Raw genomic sequence first — 9,105 nt, 5'->3', positions numbered from 1 at the left:
AATCCTATCATTATTGAATGAAGTTGATATTTATGGAAAGATCTCTGTTTTTTGCATTAACTGGAATAATCACAAGCAATGAATGTATCCAAAAGACCAGATGCTGCTCAGTTTCAGCATTTTCCATCTCAAATATGCAAGGAAATAACTTATATAGGTGTTAAGGTTTGTCCTAATACATTCAAGATTGTTTCTATAAATACGGACTATATATTTAAAAAAATTCCCAAAGATATAGAGAGGTGGCATCTCCTCCCTCTCTCCTTACTGGGGAGAACCAAATGAATAGCCCAAATAAATATCTGCCCAGGAATGATGTATATCATTAGCCTATTGCATTTCAAGGTTTCTCCTTTGCTCAAATAAATACTTATAATTCAATTGGGATAAAAATAGTGCCCACCCACTCCTGTAATAGACCCATAACCTCTGGCTCTGCTACTAAAGTCTTCAAATCATGATTTAATGGATCTATACACACACCACCCCTAGTTAGTCATTGCTATGCCATTTGGTTCCCTTTCTTCTTTTATATACCTTAAAAGGCTATCCACACCCTTAAGGAAAAATCCAATCTTTGCATCTACATGAGGGTCCTACAACACTTTAAGACGATTACAGCATCTGATCTTACTAATTCTCTTCTCAAAAACAACAAGGAGTCCGGTGGCTGCTTAAAGACTAACAAATTTATTTGGGCATAAGCTTTCATGCCCAAATAAATTGGTTAGTCTTAAAGCAACACTGGACTTGCTGTTTTTGTGGCTTAATATTATGATTCTTCCAGAACAAGATATTAAACAGCTATTACTAGACTCCAGAATGTTTGTTTAACTTTAAAGCTAGATTGGCAACACACAGTGACTGTTGGACATGCAAACCTTTCACACATCCTCTATACCTGTCAAAAATGCACGTGTTCTGGATCATCATATTCGGTGCTCTCTCAAAAACTTTGTGTTGCTATTTTTCCTTTGCCAAACATGTGCATTTTAGGGGTGCCAGATGCATTGAGTTAACATTAAGAAATTTGCAGTACCTATTTTAGTGACCAAATGAGTTATTTTGAGAAAATGAAAATCTTCAACTGTTGCCTCATATACAAACTTGCTTAGTGAGCTCTCTACTACTGCATTAATGGAAAAAATGACTGTCTAATAAAAACTCTTGGAAAAAACATGAAGTCTGGTAACACATGAAACTATTGCATAAAGTTTAGTATATATTAGTCCCCGATACTTTTCTGTTCTCACTTATTTATCTATCTAGTCACTTTAATAACTGATGACCTTTGTGGATTCAGGTTTTTGTTTGGTTGGCTTTTATTTTTTTTGTTTTGTTTTGTTTTTCAGGTTTTACAAATAATGAACGCTGAATTTTGTTGTTTATATGGTATTTCCATCTTGTGCATGTATGATTATGTGTTTTATTTCATTATGTATTTACACTGTATATAAAAACAATGAAAATAAAGTTAGAAAAAGAAACCTTGTCATAAAAACATTAAAGCAGGGGCATCTGGCTGCCAAATAGTTGCTGGGAAGTGAAAGACTTTTTCCCCTTTCCCTTCCCCTTCATAATGCTTTAATTTCCTTTTGATCTCTAGGCTCCTGGCTCTGGCAAAAAAAGTTTGCACCTGTTGGAGACAGAAAATTCTGGAAGCCAAACAGCTTGCACTGTCTTTCTAGGGTGTAGTGTTCTAGTGTCCTAGTGCTGGGCAGCAGTTGTGTCCCTTCCTGTTTATTCATCCTACAGCCTCTGTACAAGTTAGATCAGTGCATCCACACAGCAAAATCTCATACCCCAATATAAAATAACTTCCCCTCACTTATCTGATCACATATAGTGTTCACAAATAGTGTTCAAAAATGACTACAGATCATACAGCAGCTTCACTTCTGTCACAGATGGATCTCAGATCTGAATTGGAGATCAGCTTAACCAAAGGTCAGAACTACAGGTAGAACTGGAAGGGACACTCAAGAAGTCATCAAATCCTGACCCCTGTGGTGAGGGAGAACCAAGTAAAACTAGGCTTTCCCTGACAGCTGTTTGTCCAACTAACTATGCTTAAAGTTAGAAAGTTTTTCCTAATATCTAATCTAAATCTCCCTTGGTGCGGATTAAGCCCATTGCTTCTTGTCCACTGAAGATAGAACACAGGGGATTCAGGGGGCCTGGGGCAAAGCAGGGGAGCTGAGGCACTTGTACTCACACAGTGGTGGTCCGGGTCTTCGGCGGCATTTTGGCAGTGGGGGGGCCCTTCAGTCGCTCCGTGTGTTCTGCAGCACCGAAGGGCCCCCCGCCGCCGAAATGCCGCTGAAGACCCGGAGCGACTGAAGGGCCCCCTGCTGCCAAAATGCTGCCAAAGACTCGGACTGCCACCGAGTGAGTACAAGTGCCTCCGGGCCAGGGCTCACAGGGTATTTCGGCACTGGGGGGCCCTTCAGTCGCTCCGCATCTTTGGCAACATTGAAGGGGCCCCCCACCACCAAAATGCCACCGAAGACCTGGACCGCAGCCGGGCCAGGGCTTGCGGGGCCCAGAGCAAATTGCCCCACTTGCCCCCCACCACTCTAGGCAGCCCTGGTAGAACACAGAGAACAATTGATCTCTTTATAACAGCCCTTAACATATTTGAAGACTGTAATCAGGTTGCCCCTCAGTCTTCTTTTCTCAAGCTAAACATGCACAGTTTTTTTCCACCTGTCCTCATAGGTTCGATTTTCTAGCCCTTTTGTCATTTTTGATGCTCTCCTCTGGACTTACTCCAATTTGTCCACATCTTTCCTAAAATGTGGCAACCAGAATCAGTCAATTCTCCACCTGAGGCCTCAGCTATGCTGAGTAGAGCTGGACAATTATCTCCCACCTCTTAGATACAACAGTCCTATTAATTTACCTCAGAAAAATATTTTCCTTTTTTGCAATTGTATCATATTGTTGGCTCATATTCAATTTGTGATGTACTATAACCCCCAGATCCTTTTCAGCAGTACTTCCACTTAGCCAGTTATTCCCCATTTTGTAATTGTGCAATTGATTTTTTCCTTCCTCAGAGAAATACATTGCACTTGTCTTTACTGAATTTCATTTTGTCGTATTCAGACCAATTCTCCAATTTTTCAATGTCATTGTGAATTCTAATTCTGTCCTCCAAAATGCTTGCAACCTCTCCCAGCTTGGTGCCATCTGCAAATTATATAGGCAAACTCTCCATTCCATTATCCAAGTCATGAATTAAAACACTGAATAGTGCCAGACCCAGCACTGACTCCTATGGGACCTCACTAGATATGGTCTCCCAGTTTGACAGTGAACCACAGAGTATGGTCTTTCAACAAGTTGTACACCCACTTTATAATAATTTAATCTAGACCACATTTTCCTACTTTGCTTATGAGAATGCCATGTGGGACTGAGTCAAAAGCCCTACTCAAAATCAAGATATATTATGTCTACCGCTTCCCCTCTATCCATTAGGCCAGTAGCCCTGTCAAAGAGAGAAATTAGGCTGGTTTGGCATATGTTCTTGACAAATCCATGCGGGCTATTCCTTATAACCGTATTGTCCTCTAGGTGCTTACAAACTGATTGTTTAATAATATATTCCACTATCTTTCCTTTAAGCTAAGAACCCTGCTAGAAAGCAGGTGCTAATTTGCCTAACTGCAGGATAATCTAGCCTAGAGAGTCAGCAACCAAGCCTAGATTTCAAAACACAGCAATCAGCCCAGAGTCCTACCAAACTTGATGTCAAGTTCCCAGCACAGAACTTGCCCCCCAAAGCTATTGAACAGCAATAAGATAGAAGTTCCCTAGAGATATCACCAGCTGGCTAAGTCCCTGAGTCTCCCAGCTGCCTTCATTTCACCAGCCACGTGTCCATCCCATTATTGTAAATCCAAGAGCGCAAGTTCAGTTTACCATCTATTACTTCATTGTGGATTGAACTGGAATCTAATAGTGTGCTCATAAGTTCAATAGCCACACTGGAGAAATGGAAACACTCCCCTCCTCCTAAATAGGTACTACTTTACCCCCACCATATGGTTTCATAACTGTACTCTTCTGTTATGGCAGATAGTGACTTCTACATTAAATATGGTCAAAATGTCAATAATAAAGCAGATGACTTTGAATCAGCAATAGCCTCTCATAGCCCTTCGTTTGTTTGACCCCAAACTTTTGTGGAACATGTGCTCATTCTATCACATATGTAGCCCATATGTAATCTTGTTTCTCAGTTACCCATTAAATATAATTAAAGCTGATTATAGAGCAGCCAACGCTGTAGCAATATAGCACTATAGCATATCGCAATATGAGTAATAAACCAACAATAATTGTTTAAAATGTTGAATTGTTATAGCAGAGACGTCTACATTTTCCCCTGTTAACCAAATAAGATTTTCAGGAAGACAAAGAATGAACTATCAGAACAGCTGGTACCACTTATAGCACACATGTTCCCATTAAAAGAATAAATGGTTTTTAAACCCAAAATGAAATGAGCCACACAAGGTGTAAATCAGGGCAGAATTTGGCCAAATGGGCATGCATGAAAGTAACTGAGGGCAGAATTAAATAATTTAATCTCTAAGTACTCCTTGATTTTGTTACATTTTTAGGCTGAAGGTGCTCTTCTCTGGGAAGCTCGGACATCAATATCTTGCTGAGAAGCCATAGATGGGGTGCTCTGGAAGGAGAAAAACAGACGTGTGTGTTTTCAAACACTGATTTTTGTCTTTGCTGGCTCCAGAGGGCTTGTATGCACCTAGCTATTGCAGATTATAAGGCACATTTCCTCCACTCTGTATGTGGATGCAAAAGAATAGAAACTGAAACAGTACCAAAGAAATATTTTTAAAACAGTATTAATTAGAATAACTTAAATTAGCTTCTTTGGGGCATCTCCTATTCTCAATTACACAGCTGCAACTCACAATCAAGTCAATGGAAGCTTCACCCTTGCAACTTGAATAGAACTAGACCCATTAACTGAGCGTAATAATTCACTGCCAGGCGCCAAATCCTCAACCAATCAAAGTGGGCATAACTCCACTGAAGTTAGTGGAACTACAGTTGACACCAATTGAAAACATGGGCCCAGGGTATTTAAATCTATGGCATGTGAGCAGAGTAAGAAGCCTGAAAAATCAGAAAGTGAATTATTTGCCAGTAACAGCTAAAAATAATCTAGCTCTTGATTTTATTCAAAATGGACCAAACCATGTGTTCCTCACAATGTTTCTACTCAGACAGAACAATCCTTGAGCACAGGACTTAGCCTGAGCATTTCAATCAATTCATCCTTGTTAAAATATTTATGTCAAAGTGACTTCTGTCAGTACATTACTAGAAAGGATTTGACTGTTGATATATTAAGCTATTAGTTTATTGTGCAGAAACTTCTACGGTGCTACTCCATATATATAGTAGGGTCAGGTCATGGGAAAAATAATGACAGTCATTGGTACAACAGTCTGTATCTTCTGACATTCTTCTTCTGCTTTTTTAAGAACGGCACCAGAAGAACATTTGATCAAAGGTCAGAAAGCAGCAGAGATGCTTATGGGGCTTTCTAATCTTACTGACTCAGACAAGCTAACCAAAAACATGAGCACTACATAAGGACCTAATAATAATCAAGTGAACTAAACTGGGAAATATTGTCATCGAAAGAATAATTCTCCACATTTGGAGTGAACTGCTAGTACAGATGCCTGATCCCGTTCCCACTGAATTCAATGGGAGTTTTGACAATGACGTCAATGGAGTACGCCACGGGTGTGCTGAAAGGCAGATTAGTGTACAGCCGAAAAGATCTCTTCCTGACACAGAGTTGGTTTTTCACATTATGTATTTTAATTTTGTTTTTCCACATAAATCTTCAAATACAAGCCTCACAGTGAGATCCTCTCCCTTGCTCTGGCCAAAATTGGGTAAAGAGTCCCTAAAGTCCCCCATTCTGGCTGGGGAGGATTCCCCTAGCGCGGGCACTGTGGAGCACAGCCCTGGCTGGGATGATTTAGTTGGGAATTGGTCCTGCTTTGAGCAGGGGGTTGGACTAGATGACCTCCTGAGGTCCCTTCCAACCCTGATATTCTATGATTCTATGAACACTGCCTCCCAAAGGCCCCCTGGTACGCTCCGGCAGAGGCAGTGTGCTGGGGGAGAGATATGCTGGGGCAGGGCCAGAGCACAGCAAAAATTCCAGGTTTTGCTGCAGCCCATAGGACACTCCCAGGAGACTGCCATAACTTACACACACACACACACACACACACACACACCCCTGCCCCATTTGTTTAAGTTACACCATGGGCCTCTCCAACCCCCAGAGCAGCCCTGAATCAGGAGAGCACAAAGGTGGCTTAAAGCCCTTCTTCCCCTGGGCTGAGGGTTCTGTGCTGTCTGCCTTAGAGGCACTGTGCAGCATTTGACCACTAAACTTTCTTCAGAGCTATTCTGAAGCCAAGATCACTTTGGAGCCCACTAAAGCTAGCAGGGCAATTCTAATGTACCAGAAGCAGGCAGAACTTTGGTGGTTTCACTTTGCACAATTTTTACAAAATCTTGGGAAAGTTTTGACTGTGTCACCTGGACACAACATGGAAGTTATATAGATGGCACAAACTATTTGTCTGTGAAGACACCTTTAACTTTGCCAAAGATTTGCTTGGAGGGATATGGACACACATCAGAGGGAAGTTCAGTGAACACTGACTGTTGTTCACCTAAGGCAAAGCGTAAAGCCCTTCTTTCATTTTTAGTCAATCTTTACTCAGGAAGCGCTCCCAGTGATTTGTATTGCCTGGCGCTCCCTACACCAGGCTGTGCCCATTGAGATTCTATTCAATGCTTACTCTGTGTGCATGGAAGTCAGATGCATATTTGGAAGACAAGAGACCACTGAATACATGGCACAGAAATAAACTGGTAATAGGAAAACCTGCTTAATCCAAAAATATCTGCAAAACAGTAACTGTACAGAAAACATTTTACCCTATAATGTCATTTAAATGGGGTGTTTTTTTAAATCACCCTTATCAAGGCATGTTTCATTAGTTCTTCCATTTAAGTTTATAAAATATCCACAGTGAGCAAGCAGCATGATAGAAATGTCTGGCACCAGCTGGGCTCCATGGTACACAGGCGGGACACAGGATCTCCACATCTTTCCCATCTCCTCAGTGCTGCACGATAGAACTTCACTTGTTCCACTGCATGTTGGGTGCAATGGATGGGAACAGATTCTTCCACCCAGATGCAAAGCACTTGTGTAGCTGAGCTTCAGCAAATCCTTCAACCCACGTACTGTAGAAGCTGCTGCTGCCTACTGTGCACTGTCTCGTCTCAAGAGGGCGTATGGCTGGTGGACAGACCTGGGGCAAGGACTGGATTCAAAAAGGGGACTTAGGAGCCCTGCCCCCAAGTAGAATTCACAGCTTCAAGATAGGCCCCTGCCAGTCTTGCCAAGAGGAGAGTTAGGCACCTAAGAAAGGGATTCTCAGAAACCAGCTAACTGAGTGCAAATCCAATTAGGCTAGCCAGGAGCGAAGTGCAAGAGGAAAGGGCTTAGGGCCTACATCCACAAACAGACTTTGGCCAGTCAGTCAGGTGCCCAGACCCTAAGGGGAGATGCTTACCCGCCCTCAGGATTCTCAGCTGTGAACAATCTCCTGGACTTAGGCACCTAAACCAGGTCAGCCTTTTTCCTCAAAAAAGGGGAGACAGACACCTCTGCCCCATTATAGCCAATGGGTGAATGATCAAGGCACTCACCTGGGATGTGGAGACCTGCTTTCAAATCCCTGCTCTGTCCAATCTGGAGCAGGGACTTGAACTTGGGTCTCACGCCGCCCAGGTGAGCACCCTGGGCACCGAGTGATTGAGTGTTCTGTGGCTGATCTCGCTCAATCTCTCTTGTTGGAGCTGTTCAGCTTTGTATAAACACATATTAACTAGAACAGAGCCTTAAACCTCAGGCCCTCCTGGGGGGTGGGAGGGAAACATCTCATATTAGAATCCTGCTAAAGCTTAAGCATGAACAAAGGCTCCAAGCAGCTCTTAAGCAGTAGGGCACCTTCAAGCCTGAGGGTATATCTTCACTTCAATCTGAGGATGTCATTTCCAGGTTGAGGAGACATAGCCATGTTTGCTCTCATCAAGCTAGCATGCTAAAAATAGAGTGCAGCTGCAGGGGCCTGAGCAGTGTGAGAGGCCAGACACCCCAATGTTGTGCCTCATGTCTCAGACAGGTAGCTTTTGCACTACTGAAGCTACACTCTATTTTAGCACGCTAGCTTGGTCAGAGCATGTGAGAGCATGTCCCCTCGAGCTGGGAATTACACCCACAGCAAAGTGTTGACATTCTCTTAGGCAGCTTTGTACATGCCCATCAACAAAAACATAACTGCCAATACGGTTAGGGAGCATCTGAGTGGTGGCTCTGTGATGTCAGTGATACCTAAATGTTGGGTTCACTGTTCTGTAACAGTAACACTTGACAAACTCACTACATCCAACATATTGCTGCCATAATATTTATCTATACAGAATGTGGTGCAGGACCTTAAATGAAAGCCAGGATCATGCTGTTCATTAATATCATTGGGGAATGTACATAAAGATATTTCAAATGGTCTCTATACTGAAAATATGTCCTTATAGTTTGTTACCTCCCAGCAGAGGGGGGAAACTAGTTTTGCCACACAAGGGGATGTTTATTCACCTGTCTGCCTAGGTTCATATGTAGACTATGCATTGTTAGCCCAAGCAATGGATGCCCCATTTACATTCATGTCAACTGGGGGCTAGGGAGTCAACAGGAAGAGACAAGCAGCAGGGGGAAATGAGCTTTGTCTAGATGTGCACTTGAAATGTTTATTGGACTATAACTGGGGGACAGGGCAGCACCCTGTTCTCCATTATGGAGGGAGCAAAAAGGACAGTGTTTTATGCATCCATGAAAGCTGGATCCCAGCCATGTTGGTTGGTGATACTGGGAGGTAGTTTTAGATGAGAAACTACTTAAGAGAAGGATTTTAGCCTGTTAGTTGAGACTCTGTGAAGTGTGTTATACTTTTTTGTTTTATATGT

At 42.4% G+C, this 9,105-nt stretch overlaps 1 long non-coding RNA gene across 2 annotated transcripts in view; it reads right to left on the bottom strand.

The window, feature by feature from the left end:
• The window catches only part of LOC120369312, a 44,700-nt gene that overhangs the window by 13,216 nt on the left and 22,379 nt on the right, over positions 1-9,105 (bottom strand). The window lies entirely within an intron of this gene.

This window comes from Mauremys reevesii, linkage group 7 (genome assembly GCF_016161935.1).
Source record: "Mauremys reevesii isolate NIE-2019 linkage group 7, ASM1616193v1, whole genome shotgun sequence".
NCBI classification, from domain to species: domain Eukaryota; kingdom Metazoa; phylum Chordata; order Testudines; family Geoemydidae; genus Mauremys; species Mauremys reevesii.
This window is presented reverse-complemented; position numbering and strand designations above follow the sequence as displayed.